We start from the raw sequence: 18,260 nt of genomic DNA, 5'->3' as shown, positions 1-18,260 counted from the left end.
CCTGCTGAAACCTCTACGTCGTATTGCTCTGAGCTTGGGGTCTGTCATTCCTGGCTGAAATTATGGTGTCCCCAGAACCGGGAGCATTGGACTAGGATTTGTCGAGATTGCCGTTTTTTTGAAAATCTTTTTGATCATCCGCAGAGTTACGCCTATTGTTGGGTGTTTCCTCAGTTCAGCTGGCAACTCAGTTTCTGGTATCCATACTAATCCTTCCAATGGGATATCTGTTGCTGCCTGTTCTGTCTGTATCCAGGGTTTCTTATTTCTAAGTCCACACCATTCCATCACTCTGGTTAAATGTGAAGCCTCTTGGTATCTTATTGGATCTGAAAGCCCTATCCCTCCTTTTCCTTTAGGTAGTGATAGTATAGTTCTACGTACTCTTGCTGGTTTCCCAGCCCAGATAAATTTCAGAAATCTTGATCTAAGATCAGAGAAGTCTTGGCATCACATTCATCTTAATAATATTTGTTCTCCCGAACCATGTAAAAATCTCTTTATCCCATCTCGACAAATCCAGTTTGATCTGTTTAGCCATTGGTATGTAATTAAGCTCAAATAATTCCTTCAGATTTTTTGATATTTTCATCCCTAAATAGCTTATATACGAGTTGGGCCACCTAAATCCGAATTGTGTGGTTACCAACTGAAAAAGGGGCGCCTTTATTTCTATCCCCATTGCTTCAGATTTCCCGTAATTTACTTTAAAATTAGATATTTTCCCATATTCACGCAGCACCATCAACAAGGATGGGAGAGATATGATTGGAGAAGTTACAAAGAAAATTAAATCGTCTGCATACGCTGCAAGTTTCTGTTCTTCTTCCTTTATTTTTATCCCCTTAATATTCACATTAGCCCGTATTTTCCTTAGGAAAGGTTCTATTGTCAAAATAAAAATCAGTGGTGAAAGAGGGCACCCCGTTGTGTTCCATTTTGAATAAGGAAGGACTCAGAGATTCTATCATCTATCTTTACTCTAGCGCTTGGTGTAGAATATAAATTAGAAATCCATCTCATCATCCCCTCCCTTAAGCCTATATGCTGTAGTACCGCCTTTAAAAAAATCCAGTCTACCCTGTCAAAGGCTTTTTCCGCGTCCGCAGAGATTATCACCATTGGTTTTTGCTGCCTTTGTGCAAGGTGGATCGTGTTCACCACCCTCTGTGTATTCTCTCTTCCTTCCCTCTCTGGGGTAAATCCCGCCTGGTCTGGATGGATTAGATCCGGGATATAATCTAGCAGTCTCGTGGCTAAAATCTTTGTAAATACTTTTAAATCCACATTCAGCAGTGAAATAGGTCGGTAACTAGAGCATTGGGAGGGATCTTTCCCCTCTTTCGGAATCACTGTTATATGTGCTAGTAATGTTTCTATTGGGATCTGCATCCCATCTCGTAGTGAATTATAAGCTGCTACGAATCTCGGGGCTAATTCCTCTGCATATTTTCTGTAATACGACAGGGTGTACCCATCTGGGCCAGGGGCTTTGCCCACATTCAATGATTTTAACGCCGCTATAAATTCCTCTGTTGAAATTGGGGCATCGAGATCCCAGGCTGCTTCTTCTGTTAGCTTTGGCATTTCTGTCTCTTCAATATATTCCCTCGCCACTTCCCACTTTTTTTGAACGTTTATTGGGTTAGATTTCTTTTCTAACTGATATAAATTCTCAGAGTAGTCCTTGAATGTCTGTGCGATTTTCTGTGGAGAGTTAACCAATTCATTCCTCAATGTTTTAATCTGTGTAATATGGTTTCGTGTGGTGGTTTCTCTAAGAGCATTTGCCAACAATCTTCCTGGTTTATTCCCAAATTCATAAAAAGTTCTTCTTCCCCTAATTAATTTGGATTAGCTTTTTCTATTAACTGTAAATTGAGTTTTTCGCGTAGGCCAGCAAGTTCCTGTTCTATTGTTTGAGCCTGGGATTTTTTGTGTATTACTTCTAATTCCCTGATCTGTTTAAGCAACGAGTCAATTTGTTCATTTAGTTTCCGTTTCCTATGTGTCCCCAAGGAAATAAACATACCTCTCATAAAGCATTTGTGTGTCTCCCATATACAGAATGGTGATGTTTCCCCTGTTTCATTTGTTATAAAAAAAGATTCCAATTCTTGCTTTAATTTCCCCTCATATTCACTGTCCTTGAGGAGGGTTTCGTTAATCTTCCAAAACCATTCTTTACGCTCTTCCTCCCCTATTTCTAGCTGGAACTCTATCGGAGCATGATCTGATAGGGTAAATGACCCAATCGAGGCTTTTACTAGGGACGTAATTATATTTTGAGAGACAAAAATATAGTCAATTCTGGAATAGGTCTTATACTTCGCCGAAAAAAAATGTATAATCCCTGCCCTGTGCATGAACCACTCTCCAACTATCTATCAATTGTAATTCTTGTAAAAAAAATTTCATTTTCCTTAATTTGACATATGAAAGGTGAGAAGATCCTTTGGATGTATCTTTCAGTGGGTCTAAGGCCATATTAAGGTCACCCCCCAATACTAAGATTCCTTCCTTATGTTGTTGCACTATCTGTAAATATGTCTCCAGGGAGTTTACTTGATCCTCATTTGGTAAGTATAAATTTACCAGTGTGATTTTCTGAAGACCCAAAGTCCCCTTTACTATAAGGAGACGAGCCCTTAATCCGTGATCACGCCTAATTCCTTCCAGAGAGATCCTTTTTCTTCCCCATATTGCTTGAAAATGGTGCTCTGCTTAATAATGTGGAACACCCTCCTTTAGGGTCGGTTCACACTGGGGCAACACGACTTACAGCGCGACTTAGCAAGGCAACTTGGAGGCGACTTTGAGCGACTTACAACACGACTTCAAGTCGCCCCCAGGACAGGTGGCTTTGCCTGTGGCCAATCAGCGCTAATCAGCTTTTGTGACATACAGTACCTGCCCGCGAGAATGTGTTTTGCGCTGGTACTCAGCGACAGGGTACTGTACATCTCGTGCTCGCTGCAATAGGAAAAACACATTTTCCTACTGCAGCGAGCGCGAGAGAGAATTCCCCTCCAAGAACATACCAGGCTCTTAGGTCTGGTATGGATGTTAAGGGGAACCCCCTACGCCGAAAAAATGTCGTGGGGGTCCCCCTCACAATCCATACCAGACCCTTATCTGAGCACGCAACCCGCCCCCCCCTCCTGAACTGTACCAGGCCGCATGCCCTCAACATGGGGCGTTGGTGCTTTGGGGAAGGGGGGTGCCCTGAGGCCCCCCACCCCAAAGCACCTTGTCCCCATGTTGATGAGGACAAGGGCCTCTTCCCGACAACCCTGGCCGTTGGTTGTCGGGGTCTGCGGGGGGCTTATCAGAATCCAGGAGCCCCCTTTAATAAGGGGGCCCCCAGATCCCGGCCCCCCACCCTATGTGAATAAGTATGGGGTACATCGTACCCCTACCCATTCACCTGGGGGGAAAAAAGTGTCAATAAAAAAACACACTACACAGGTTTTTAAAGTAATTTATTAAGCAGCTCCGGGGTCTTCTTTCGACTTCGGGGGCCTCTTCCGACTTCTCCGCTCTCTCCGGCCTCTTCTCCCGCTTTCTGGTTCTTCTGCTCTTTTGACGCTCTCTTGCTAGCGTTGGCCTGGTCTTCTTCATTGTCTTGTTCCCTCTTTTCTTCTTTCGATGTTGACACGACGCTCTCTCCCGCTGTAATGGCGTGTGCGCAACGAATTATATAGGCATGGGGCGTGGTCACTGGGTGATGTCACCCGGTGACCCCGCCCCTTATGACGTCACAGTCCCAGGGCATGCTGGGGCTGTGAGGTCATAAGGGGCGGGGTCGCCGGGTGTCAGCACCCGGTGACCACGCCACATGCCTATATAAGCACAGCGCACACGCCATTACAGCGGGACAGAGCGTTGTGTCAACATCGGAAGAAGAGAAGAGGGAAAAAAGACGATGGAGAAGACCGGGCCAACGCTAGCGAAAGAGCAGAAGATAGCGGAGGAGCCCGGCAGAAGAACTGGACACCGGGAGAAGAGGCCGGAGAGCGGAGAAGTCGGAAGAGACCCCCGGAGCTGCCTAAAAAAATGACTTTAAAAAACCTGTGTAGTGTGTTTTTTTATTGACACTTTTTTTCCCCCAGGTGAATGGGTAGGGGTACGATATACCCCATACTCATTGACATATGGTGGGGGGCCGGGATCTGGGCTCCCCCTTAATAGAGGGGGCTCCCGGATTCCGATAAGCCCCCCGCTCACAGACCCCGACAACCAACGGACAGGGTTTTAGGGAAGAGGCCCTTGTCCTCATCAACATGGGGACCAGGTGCTTTGCACCTACCCCCCCATGTTGAGGGCATGCAGCCTGGTACGGTTCAGGAGGGGGACGGGGCGCTCGCTCGTCCCCACCCACTTTCCTGACTGGCCGGGCTGCGTGCACAGATAAGGGTCTGGTATGGATCTTGGGGGGACCCCCGCACCGCTTTTTCGTTTTTATGCTCTTGGAGGGGAACCCATGCCGGTTTTTTTATTTAAAATTTGGTGTGGAGTTCCCCCTCATGATCTTTTCTTTTTCCTGTAAAGTCGCTTCGCTATAGATGAGGATCCGACTTGGAGGCGACTTCCATTGAATTCTGTGGGTACAGGTCGCCTAGAAGTCGCCTTGAAGTGGTACAGGAACCTTTTCTGAAGTCGGAGCAGTAGTGTACATTAAGACGGCTCTCATTGACTATAATGGAATTCACAATGTCAAACGACTTGGGGCGACCTGAGGGCTGACAAGTCGGATCCCAAGTCGCGGCAGTGTGAACCGACACTTAGTAGTTTTTCCTTTAATTGGGCTCACCTGGCAATCTAATTATCACAGGTGTCCGAGATTGTTTTCAGTGATCAAAAAAACCCTGAGACACAATGCCATCCATGAGTAAAACTGAAAAACAAAATATTTAATCTTTGTGACACTGAAATAGAATTTGTATAATAATTTGGAACAGGGTGTACATCTTATCCTGAATAGACTGGGCTTGGTGAGCCATCTCGATCTGTTCAGAAGTATATATTGCCTTTAATAGTTCATCAATATCTTCAACTGGAAAAAGATACCTAGTTGAGCTACCAGTATCTTCAACCTCCGACGCAGATTCTTCGTCAAATGCAGATACTGCATTCTCACCCTCTTCCAGGTCAGAAACGTCTTGTGAACTAATGGTCTCTGATACTAAGAGAGGAAGAGATCTAGCAGAGACTGAAGGTTCCCGAGCCACATTAACAGATTTTAAAGTGGAAGGACGTAGCCCTGCTAATCTGTAATTAAAGGACTGAAAAGAGGCAACTATTTCTTTCATAGAAGCCATCAATTCCTTAACCGAGGAAACAGAACCTGACCCTGAAGGAATACAATCCTCACAAAAAATTATTTTTATAACCCTCAGGAAGCCTAGCTCTACAGTTCCCACATTTTTTCTTTATAGGTTTATCAGCCTAGAAAAAAACTGTATAAAACAGTATATAAGTAACTCCTTTAAAAAAGGGCAACAAATATATATAGACCCTCAACCGTAGCAGCCTCTAAAAACAGGTTCTGGAGAGGCACTTTAAATTATCAAATATCCTTGGGAGGATATGCTGAGACCACTGTCTTTTTTTATACAAGTGCTTGATTTTACTGCTAAAAACGTGAGTGTATTTCTTTTGCTTTTCATGTATTAAAATTTCCATACGGAGTTACGTTATATGCCTTCCTCTTTCTTTTAATGGTGGAGCTGACTGCTTATATCTACTGAGTCCATCCATACCTTACACCTGTTCAGAGGTCCATCCGGAGGTCATATCTGGATAGAGTATCTGATCCCCTTGGTATATTATACCACAAAGCTTGATTGACTCACTAGGTGTACACCTATTTGAGTTAAATCCCTCTGGTAAGCAGCTTCTGGTGTCTTTGGTGGTGGATCTACTATCAACTGTTATTACATCATACATATTTGTAGTTAACGACTGTCACTATATTATATCCACATGTGGTTGAGGATTATCATCACACATGATTAAAGCTTGTCACTGACTTTTTTCTTTTTTGGACATCACACGTTCAAGTTCCTCTGTTTATAGACATCACATGTCATAATAGAGGACTGCTTGGAGTATTTTTGAGCACATCATTTGTTATTCACATTTTTTGTACTCATATTATTTGTTATGGTTTATATGATCACATAAGCGCTGCACATTTCACCCAATCTGAAGAGGCACTTACCTTGGGGTCAGGATTGGACCCGGATGCAGCCGCTGGTTCAGCTTGGGCGGGTGCTCCATCCACAGGTATGTCCTCTGACTCCATAGAGAGGATACTAAACCGGCTAGTGAGATATAGTCTGCTGACCGCTGTGCTGCTAAACTAGTCTGCCCTGCGTCTGGCAGACTGTTTCCCAAAGCAGCGAATCCCCTGCATTGGATCCACACTGAGCCGATTTAAGACATCAGCATCCGGAAATGCAACGTGTCACTTCCGATGACACATCGCAAACAGGGACATTGAAAACAGGGCCCATTATAGAGTTTAATGCCGCCGGAAGTGCGTCACCGGACGTGCGACAGACGCCATCTTGGTACACTCAATGCAGGGAAAACCATGAGGATGCTTACTCGGACATCTCCACATATCCAGGCAAACGCCAGATATGTGCAATGGAAATTGCCGCTGCTAAGACCACACAAGGCAAGTAATCCATTCCATACACAAGGTGCCCTTTTTATTCTATTAAAGTAGAGAAATACCACAGACATGGTCACAACCCATCTGGGTATCACAAAAAATGGGGGTCCGCCAACCACAGTTACCAGACCTGAAAAAAATAACAAATGTTACGTTGTGTACTCCTGGAGGGTCTGGAAACACAAAAACTGAGGGTTAGAGTAAAGGGAGGGGCCTTTTAAATAATGTCTGATTTGTGTTTCCTGTAGAGGGTGGAGCCAATCATCTCTCAAGTAGCTGTCCTGGAAGATGAGGGAGGAAAAGCAGGGACTTCATATCCCCAAATCACTGACGGTGGGAGCCCTGCCAGCTCATAATCATCAGAAGTAGTACCACAGGGACTGGGGATGGGGGAAGGAGGGTGTTTATAGGCTGTACAGTGGTAGTTCACCTTGATATTTTTCCTGTAAAGGTGAACACTATATGTACATTTTCTGTAATAAATGGTGTATACCTACAATAGAATTTTCAGCATTATTTTTTTCCCTATATTTGTCTTTTTGCCTCACTGTCCCGTGTCATTTACATACGATGGCTTGTCCCTTAACCGGTTCCCGAACGGCGCACGCCGATGTACGTCGCCAGAACGGCACGGCTGGGCAAATGGGCGTACCTGTACGTCCCTTTGAATTTGCTGCCGTGCCATCGCGTGCGCGCGCCAGCCAGGAGCTCCGCGAGTCGGGTCGCGGGCATACCCGCGATCGTCTCACGGAGAGGAAGAACGGGGAGATGCTAATGTAAACAAGCATCTCCCCATTCTGCCTAGTGACAGTGTCACTGATCATAGCTCCCTGTGATCAGGAGCTATGATCAGTGATGTGTCACAGCTAGCCCATCGGGGGGGAGGTGGTTGCTGTTTGGTGGATGGGTTGGGGGATGGGATATTTATGGAGTCTGTCCTCAGTCCCGTTTACACCACAACCCCCTTTTATATCAGTGTCCTCAGTTCCCCTTCACATCACAGCCGCCCTTTACATTACAGTGGCCCTTTACAGTGCAGTCCCCTTTACATCACTGTGCGCCTTTACATTAATGTAATGGGGACTGCTCTGTAAAGCGGATACCGCACTGTAAAGGGGGCACTGTGATGTAAAGCGGGCACTGTAATGTAAAGGGGATTGTAATATAAAGGGGGCTGCACTATAATGATTATAGTGCCCCTTTACAGTGCAGTCCCCTTTATATTATAGTGCCCCTAGCAATCACAGCCTCCTCTATCACAGTGCCCCTGCAGTCTGCCCACCCTTTCCTCTCTCCCCATCCTAATCCCCTGCTCCCCTGTCCGTTCGTCTGCCCGCCCGGTACAGTCATCCTATCAGCAGGGCAGGGGGCAGGAGGAACTCTCCGTTCCGATATGCAGCTCCTCCCGCCCCCTGCCCTGCTGATAGGATGACATTGTTGGTTGAGCGGGTGGAGGAGCCAAGAGTAGACACACGGCAGGTGGTGAGTGGCTAACATGGTCGTCGCTCACCTCCCGCTGTGTGGCACGATCATTGGCAGGCTGCAGACCAGCACCGGTCCAGGGGTTGGGGACTCCTGATGTAGGGGAAGGGAGGAGGAACCATTGTGCATTGCAGGAGAAGGGGGACAGGAGATCAATATTCCTAAAAGTGTTGGTTTTTAAAGAAACGTCAGAATTGTGACAATTCTTTATTGGCTACATAGCAGGATACAGTAATAACACTAACATGTTTCAGCTGAAGTTTTACTCATGCAGGGATGCGCAAATCATATCACCCGACGCCCAGGACAATGGACATACAGTTCCAGGAGTTGGGCAGGCCGGCTTTCTCTAGAAAAACTGCCTTCCATACACGTCAATGCAAAACCGGCTATGAATTGCATCTTATGTGAACAGTTACCTCAGAATGCCACTGTACTCTAGCGCAGGGGTCTGCAAACCGTCGAATGCGATTGACCCGTCTTCTGTGGACAGCCGATGGGTCGATCGGGAACACAGCCCTGCACAGTCCTTCCCCAAAGCCTCAGCCGCTCTCCACTTTTCAAGGAAGAGTCACAGTACTGGATAGGGGGCAGGGGCGGGCGGTCCTAGCAACAAATCACCAGCTTGTTAAAATAAAAAGTTAACTCCAGCAGCTCCCACCCTCGATCCAGTACTGTCATACTTCCTGCTCTCCTATACAATGATGTAAGTTAGGAGAGTGCAACCTGCACACTGGTATGAAGAGGACAGAGGACACTACAGTGGGGGAGAGGGGTGTGTGTAGTGGACAGGGGACATCACATTGGGGGGGACAGAGGACACTAAAGTGGGGGTGGGGGTTGTAAAGGGGACACGACAGTTGGGGGGGAGGGGGGGTGAAGGGGACAGAGGGACACTGCATGGGGGGCAGAGGACACTACAGTGTGTAGGGGACAGAGGACATTGCAATTGGGGGGGGGGGGCACTACAGTTGAGGGGGGTGTAAAGGGGACAGAGGACATTGCTATGGAGGTGCAGTTGCCACTACAGTGGGTAGGTTGTGATGTGAAGGAGACAGAGAGAACACTACAGTTGTGGGGGTGATGTGAAGGGGGACAGACTGCTTTTTTGGGGGGGGGGCACAGCAATAGTAGGAGGGGCAGAGGACCCTACTGTGGGGTAAAGTGGGGGGCAGAGGACACTACAGCGAGGGGAAGGCAGAGGACACTACTGTATGGGGCACAGAGGTCCCTACTGTGGGAGAGAGTGAGGTGAAAAACTACTGTAGCGGGGGCAGAGGACACTACTGTGAAGAGGAAGATGTAAAGGGGACACTACTGTGAAGGAGAGTATTTTCAGATGTCATGCAAATCTATGCCTTTTGTATCGCATCAATGTGAACTGGGGATAAGGCTGGTTTCACACGGACTGTCCGATCAGGTCCTGATCAGACCAAAACAAAGGTTCAGTTTCCATTATTTATCATGGCACCTAAATCACTCCCCTTTCTTGACGAGCACCCAATCGATGCTTGTTTCACAGCAAGGTCTCTCCCCACCCTGCCAGTCCCCAGGTGCAGTGCTGGAGACAGGGAGTAAGGATGAGCTCAGGTGTGTTCGCAACTCCACGTGCCCGTGGAGACAATGTCACACTACCTGTGATTAGCACTGCAAAGTGTCAGCTTCCTGGCGGGCGTGTTGAGTTGCGAACACACCTGAGCTCATCCTTAGTAGGAGATAAACAGTGCAATTTGAAAACCCTATTTAAATATGGGTTTGATTAAAATTATTTTTTCATCAGGACAAGCAGATAGGGACCCCCGATTTAGTCCTTTGGACATGTAGTTTTTTTAAAAATGTCCACACCCCTGTCATGCTAGGAGTAAGGCTGCACATGAAACACGTTAGCATGTTATTACCGTATCCTACTATGTAGCCAGGAATTGTCAGAATGGTATTTACCAAATAGCTGGCTTCATTGTATCAGAGGATTAACGCACAGTATAATACCTGCGGCCTCCTGGGATGTGTGATCGGGGGATCCTGGGAGGCTGTGGGTGCTGCCAATGTCATTCTTGCCCAGGTGAGAATAAAGGAAGTGTGGGGATGTGTTCTTTGAGAAAGCTACAAAATTAATAAATGAAAAGCTGCGATTGTAAACGCTGCGATGTGATAGAAGGAGGGGAGGAGTACAATTACAGTACAGTACCATACAGAAGGTGGGAGGGTGAATGCCTGCTTTAAAGTGGATGTAAACCCGATTCATGAAATTTGAGCTGGCCACATATATCTGTAGTGTTTCCTTATCTGTCTCCAAAGCACAAAGTCAGTTGTGTTTGTGCTGCTCCACTCCTCTGTTATCAGCATGATAACTTCAGACAAGTTATCCGAGAGGGGAGATAAAAGCAGCCTGGAATGTGTGTTGTGGGGAGGTTGCTATGAATAGATTAGCAGTAAGGATGAGCTCCAGTGTGTTCGCACAGCCCACGTGCAGAGCCCGCCAGGAAGTCGGCACTGTGCTAATCACAACCAGTGAGACATTTCCCGATCTCTGCAGCCACGCATCAGGACAAAGTCTCACTGCCTGTGATTAGCGCAGTGCCGACTTCCTGGCGGGCTCTGCACGTGGGCTGTGTGAACACGCCAGAGCTCATCCTTAATTAGCAGACAGCTTGACTTGTAAAAATCAAAGCTCAGAAAGCATTTTTATTCTTCTGCCAATGTGGGTATTCCTATTCAGCAATAGGAAACTCCTATTGCTGAATGAGGAAGTGAAAATTAATAATTCTAAAGAATATAGCAAGATGAAGACAGCGGATATACATGTAAAACTTGTGTAGGGAGATTTGTTTTATCTCTGTGTATCATCTGAGGCTGTTCACTTCACTGAGTATATGTGAGGGTTTACATCCACTTTAACCACTTGCCGCCCAGCTGCTGTTGTTATACAGCAGCAGTTCAGCACCTTCCCGCAAATCACCGTAGGTGGCACGTGCCCGCTGTACGGAGCGGGAATGAGAGTCAGAACGGGGATCTGTCAATGTAAGCAGAAATATCCCCGTTCTGACAGGGGAGTTAGAGAGAGATCTGCTGTTCCTAGTGATTAGGAACAGAGATCTTTCTCCTCCTCCAGGCAGTCCAGCCCCCCATACAGTTAGAAAGACTCCCAGGGAACACATCTAACCCCTTAATCGCCCTCTAGTGTTAACCCCTTAACTGCCAGTGACATTCATACAGTAATCAGTGGCTATTTTTAGCTCTGATCGCTGTATAAATGTCACTGGTCACAAAAAGTGTCCGATCTGTCCTCCACAATGTCCCAGTCCCGCTAAAAAATAAATAAATCGCAGATCACCACCATTACTAGTAAAATAAAAAAATAATAATAATAAAAATGCAATAAATATATCCCCTATTTTGTAGACGCTATAACTTTTGTGCAAACCAATCAATATACGCTTATTGCAATTTTTTACCAAAAATATGTAGAATACATATTGGCCTAAACTGATGAAGAAATGTGTTCTTTTTTTTTTTTTTTAATTTGGGATAGTTATTAAAGTAAAAAAAATTTTTTTTTTTTTTTTTCAAAATTGTCACTCTTTTATGTTTATGGCGCAGAAACAAAAACCGCAGAGGTCATCAAATACCACCAAAAGAAAGCTATTTGTGGGAAAAAAAGACTAAATTTGTTTGGGTAAAACATCGCACGACTGCGCAAATGTCAGTTAAATCGTCACAGTGCCGTATCGCAAAAAATGGCCTGGTCTTTAAGGGTGAAAATCTTCCGGTCTGTAAGTGGTTAAAGTCCATTTCCAGACTGAAGTTCTACTTTCATTTTATTAAAATGTGGACAAAATTACATTTAAAGCTCCGCAACAGGTCTGTGTTTTTCCCAACACACCAGAACCCACCTCAGTGCAGCCTCATACCATGAACAGGGTGCCGATGTGTTGATGCATGCAGCTCATGTAAACGAGCCCTAGAGATTGCATTGTGTGTGCAGGGATGTCCGCTGTGTGTTCTCCGTGTGTACAGTATAGACTCTGCAGTGTCACAAGTCACTCTAAAGGAGTCCATTGTACACCTTAATAGCAGCAAAACTCGGTGTCTGTGTACTCCTGTGTCTATATCCCGGTAACAATGGTTCTCGTACTACATACCGTGCTACACAGGAGCTCAGAAACCAACCGACCAACTCTTCTTCCTACTTCCGGCCACTCAAGGATGTGTACACAGAGGGAACCAGGACGGGAAGTGGAAGTGCGGGACACAGCGCCATCTAGAGGCACACCGCGCTCACTGTACACACCGGATCTATTGTACAGTACTTCTATGGAGGCTGTCATAAATGAATGATGATTACTAACCACTCTATGCACTTCACATCAAATGACAGATCGGCCCTCCACAGCCCGGAAAAAAGGATCTGGAACCACTCTTACACAGGACTATCTTAATAGCATCATGGGCCCCTGGGCAAAGTAATGCTAATGGGCCCCTACAAGCTTGCCTCAATTTACGCACCTACTCTCAAGAATTAAAGTACAATATTTCTACTTTACAGCGTGTCACTTGCCACCTGTCCCCTGTCACCAGATTCAGCGTGTCACTTGCCACCGTCACCTGCCTCCAGATTCATCGTGTCACTTGCCACCTGTCCCCTGTCACCAGATTCAGCGTGTCACTTGCCACCGTCACCTGCCTCCAGATTCAGTGTGTCACTTGCCAACCGTCCCCTGTCACCAGTTTCAGCATGTCACTTGCCACCGCTCCCCTGTCACCAGATTCAGTGTGTCACTTGCCACCGTCACCTGCCTCCAGATTCAACGTGTCACTTGCCACCCGTCCCCTGTCACCTGATTCAGCGTTTCTCTTGCTACCCGTCCCCTGTCACCAGTTTCAGCGTGTCACTTGCAACCGGTCCCCTGTCACCAGATTCAGCGTGTCACTTGCCACCAGTCCCCTGTCACCAGATTCAGCATGTCACTTGCCACCGTTACCTGTCACCAGATTCAGCATGTCACTTGCCACCGTTACCTGCCTCCAGATTCAGCGTATCACTTGCCACCCGTCCCCTGTCACCAGATTCAGCGTGTCACTTGCCACCGGTCCCTGTCACCAGTTTCAGCGTGTCACTTGCCACCGCTCCTCTGTCACCAGATTCAGTGTGTCACTTACCACCATCACCTGCCTTCAGATTCAACGTGTCACTTGCCACCCGTCCCCTGTCACCAGATTCAGCGTATCACTTGCCACCCGTCCCCTGTCACCAGCTTCAGCGTGTCACTTGCTACCCGTCCCCTGTCACCAGATTTAGCTTGTCACTTGCAACGGTCACCTGCCTCCAGATTCAGTGTGTCACTTGCCACCCGTCCCCTGTCACCAGTTTCAGTGTGTCACTTGCCACCGGTCCCTTGACACCAGATTCAGCGTGTCACTTGCAACCGGTCCCCTGTCACCAGATTCAGGGTGTCACTTGCCACCAGTCCCCTGTCACCAGATTCAGCATGTCACTTGCCACCTGTCACCAGATTCAGTGTGTCACTTGCCAGTGTCACCTGCCTCCAGATTCAGCGTGTCACTTGCCACCTGTCCCCTGTCACCAGATTCAGCCTGTCACTTGCCACCGTCACCTGTCACCAGATTCAGTGTGTCACTTGCCACCGTCACATGAATCCAGATTCAGCGTGTCACTTGCCACCTGTCCTCTGTCACCAGATTTAGCCTGTCACTTGCCACCATCACCTGTCACCAGATTCAGTGTGTCACTTGCCACCGTCACCTTCCTCCAGATTCAGCGTGTCACTTGCCACTTGTCCTCTGTCATCAGATTCAGCTTGTCACTTGCCACCGTCCCCTGTCACCAGATTCAGCGTATCACTTGCCACCGTCACCTGTGACCAGATTCAGCGTGTCACTTGCCATTATCACCTGCCTCTAGATTCAGCGTGTCACTTGCCACCTGTCCCCTGTCACCAGATTCAGTGTGTCACTTGCCACTGTCACCCCTCCACATACAGTGTGTCACTTGCCAATGTCACCTGCCTCCAGATTCAGCGTGTCACTTGCCACCTGTCCCCTGTCACCAGATTCAGCCTGTCACTTGCCACCTGTCCCCTGTCACCAGATTCAGTGTGTCACTTGCCAGTGTCACCTGCCTCCAGATTCAGCGTGTCACTTGCCACCTGTCCCCTGTCACCAGATTCAGCCTGTCACTTGCCACCGCTCCCCTGTCACCAGATTCAGTGTGTCACTTGCCACCGTCTCCTGCCTCCAGATTCAACGTGTCACTTGCCACCAGATTCAACGTGTCACTTGCCACCCGTCCCCTGTCACCTGATTCAGCGTTTCTCTTGCTACCCGTCCCCTGTCACCAGTTTCAGCGTGTCACTTGCAACCGGTCCCCTGTCACCAGATTCAGCGTGTCACTTGCCACCAGTCCCCTGTCACCAGATTCAGCATTTCACTTGCCACCGTTACCTGTCACCAGATTCAGCATGTCACTTGCCACCGTTACCTGCCTCCAGATTCAGCGTATCACTTGCCACCCGTCCCCTGTCACCAGATTCAGCGTGTCACTTGCCACCGCTCCCTGTCACCAGTTTCAGCGTGTCACTTGCCACCGCTCCTCTGTCACCAGATTCAGAGTGTCACTTGCCACCATCACCTGCCTTCAGATTCAACGTGTCACTTGCCACCCGTCCCCTGTCACCAGATTCAGCGTATCACTTGCCACCCGTCCCCTGTCACCAGTATCAGCGTGTCACTTGCTACCCGTCCCCTGTCACCAGATTTAGCTTGTCACTTGCAACGGTCACCTGCCTCCAGATTCAGTGTGTCACTTGCCACCCGTCCCCTGTCACCAGTTTCAGCGTGTCACTTGCCACCGGTCCCTTGACACCAGATTCAGCGTGTCACTTGCAACCGGTCCCCTGTCAACAGATTCAGGGTGTCACTTGCCACCAGTCCCCTGTCACCAGATTCAGCATGTCACTTGCCACCTGTCACGAGATTCAGTGTGTCACTTGCCAGTGTCACCTGCCTCCAGATTCAGCGTGTCACTTGCCACCTGTCCCCTGTCACCAGATTCAGCCTGTCACTTGCCACCGTCACCTGTCACCAGATTCAGTGTGTCACTTGCCACCGTCACATGAATCCAGATTCAGCGTCTCACTTGCCACCTGTCCTCTGTCACCAGATTTAGCCTGTCACTTGCCACCATCACCTGTCACCAGATTCAGTGTGTCACTTGCCACCGTCACCTGCCTCCAGATTCAGCGTGTCACTTGCCACTTGTCCTCTGTCATCAGATTCAGCTTGTCACTTGCCACCGTCCCCTGTCACCAGATTCAGCGTATCACTTGCCACCGTCACCTGTGACCAGATTCAGCGTGTCACTTGCCATTATCACCTGCCTCTAGATTCAGCGTGTCACTTGCCACCTGTCCCCTGTCACCAGATTCAGTGTGTCACTTGCCACTGTCACCCCTCCAGATACAGTGTGTCACTTGCCAATGTCACCTGCCTCCAGATTCAGCGTGTCACTTGCCACCTGTCCCCTGTCACCAGATTCAGCCTGTCACTTGCCACCTGTCCCCTGTCACCAGATTCAGTGTGTCACTTGCCAGTGTCACCTGCCTCCAGATTCAGCGTGTCACTTGCCACCTGTCCCCTGTCACCAGATTCAGCCTGTCACTTGCCACCGCTCCCCTGTCACCAGATTCAGTGTGTCACTTGCCACCGTCTCCTGCCTCCAGATTCAACGTGTCACCTGCCACCAGATTCAACGTGTCACTTGCCACCCGTCCCCTGTCACCTGATTCAGCGTTTCTCTTGCTACCCGTCCCCTGTCACCAGTTTCAGCGTGTCACTTGCAACCGGTCCCCTGTCACCAGATTCAGCGTGTCACTTGCCACCAGTCCCCTGTCACCAGATTCAGGATGTCACTTGCCACCGTTACCTGTCATCAGATTCAGCATGTCACTTCCCACCGTTACCTGCCTCCAGATTCAGCGTGTCACTTGCCACCCGTCCCCTGTAACCAGATTCAGTGTGTCACTTACCACCATCACCTGCCTCCAGATTCAGCGTGTCACTTGCCACCCGTCCCCTGTCACCAGATTCAGCGTATCACTTGCCACCGCTCCCTGCCACCAGTTTCAGCGTGTCACTTGCCACCGCTCCTCTGTCACCAGATTCAGTGTGTCACTTGCCACCATCACCTGCTGTCAGATTCAACGTGTCACTAGCCACCCGTCCCCTGTCACCAGATTCAGCGTGTCACTTGCTACCCGTCCCCTGTCACCAGATTTAGCTTGTCGCTTGCAACGGTCACCTGCCTCCAGATTCAGTGTGTCACTTGCCACCCGTCCCCTGTCACCAGTTTCAGTGTGTCACTTGCCACCGGTCCCTTGACACCAGATTCAGTGTGTCACTTGCTACCGGTCCCCTGTCACCAGATTCAGGGTGTCACTTGCCACCAGTCCCCTGTCACCAGATTCAGCATGTCACTTGCCACCTGTCACGAGATTCAGTGTGTCACTTGCCAGTGTCACCTGCCTCCAGATTCAGCGTGTCACTTGCCACCTGTCCCCTGTCACCAGATTCAGCCTGTCACTTGCCACCGTCACCTGTCACCAGATTCAGTGTGTCACTTGCCACCGTCACCTGAATCCAGATTCAGCGTGTCACTTGCCACCTGTCCTCTGTCACCAGATTTAGCCTGTCACTTGCCACCGTCACCTGTCACCAGATTCAGTGTGTCACTTGCCACCGTCACCTGCCTCCAGATTCAGCGTGTCACTTGCCACTTGTCCTCTGTCATCAGATTCAGCTTGTCACTTGCCACCGTCCCCTGTCACCAGATTCAGCGTATCACTTGCCACCTTCACCTGTGACCAGATTCAGCGTGTCACTTGCCATTATCACCTGCCTCTAGATTCAGCGTGTCACTTGCCACCTGTCCCCTGTCACCAGACTCAGTGTGTCACTTGCCACTGTCACCCCTCCAGATACAGTGTGTCACTTGCCAATGTCACCTGCCTCCAGATTCAGCGTGTCACTTGCCACCTGTCCCCTGTCACCAGATTCAGCCTGTCACTTGCCACCTGTCCCCTGTCACCAGATTCAGTGTGTCACTTGCCAGTGTCACCTGCCTCCAGATTCAGCGTGCCACTTGCCACCTGTCCCCTGTCACCAAATTCAGCCTGTCACTTGCCACCGTCACCTGTCACCAGATTCAGTGTGTCACTTGTCGCCGTCACCTGCCTCCAGATTCAGCGTGTCACTTGCCACCTGTCCCCTGTCACCAGATTCAGCCTGTCACTTGCCACCGTCACCTGTCACCAGATTCAGCGTGTCACTTGCCACTGTCACCTGCCTCCAAATTCAGCGTGTCACTTGCCACCTGTCCCCTGTAACCAGATTCAGTGTGTCACTTGCCACCTGTCCCCTGTAACCAGATTCAGCGTGTCACTTACCACCGTCACCTGCCTCCAGATTCAGCGTGTCACTTGCCACCCGTCCCCTGTCACCAGATACAGCGTGTCACTTGCCACCGGTCCCTGTCACCAGTTTCAGCATGTCACTTGCCACCGCTCCCCTGTCACCAGATTTAGTGTGTCACTTGCCACCGTCACCTGCCTCCAGATTCAACGTGTCACTTGCCACCAGATTCAACGTGTCACTTGCCACCCGTCCCCTGTCACCTGATTCAGCGTTTCTCTTGCCACCCGTCCCCTGTCACCAGTTTCTGTGTGTCACTTGCCACCCGTCTCCTGTCACCAGTTTCAGCGTGTCACTTGCAACCGGTCCCCTGTCACCAGAGTCAGCGTATCACTTGCCACCATTCCCCTGTCACCAGATTCAGCATGTCACTTGCCACCGTTACCTGCCTCCAGATTCAGCGTGTCACTTGCCACCCGTCCCCTGTAACCAGATTCAGTGTGTCACTTACCACCGTCACCTGCCTCCAGATTCAGCGTGTCACTTGCCACCCGTCCCCTGTCACCAGATTCAGCGTGTCACTTGCCACAGGTCCTTGTCACCAGTTTCAGTGTGTCACTTGCCACCGCTCCTCTGTCACCAGATTCAGTGTGTCACTTGCCACCATCAC

At 48.9% G+C, this 18,260-nt stretch overlaps 1 protein-coding gene across 3 annotated transcripts in view; it reads right to left on the bottom strand.

Moving 5' to 3' along the window:
- Positions 1–18,260, bottom strand: part of NKIRAS2 (NFKB inhibitor interacting Ras like 2) — a 233,911-nt gene that overhangs the window by 83,411 nt on the left and 132,240 nt on the right. The window contains exon 1 of one of the 3 annotated variants that reach the window (XM_073608402.1): positions 12,307–12,421. The exons of 1 other annotated variant lie outside the window; for it this stretch is intronic. The gene's annotated coding sequence lies outside the window, so the exon portion shown is untranslated. Of the gene's footprint in view, positions 1–12,057; positions 12,279–12,306; positions 12,422–18,260 lie in introns of those variants that run through there. One more of the 3 variants, XM_073608403.1, reaches the window with a different exon arrangement.

Source organism: Aquarana catesbeiana, linkage group LG12 (genome assembly GCF_042186555.1).
Source record: "Aquarana catesbeiana isolate 2022-GZ linkage group LG12, ASM4218655v1, whole genome shotgun sequence".
Lineage (NCBI taxonomy): Eukaryota > Metazoa > Chordata > Amphibia > Anura > Ranidae > Aquarana > Aquarana catesbeiana.
This window is presented reverse-complemented; position numbering and strand designations above follow the sequence as displayed.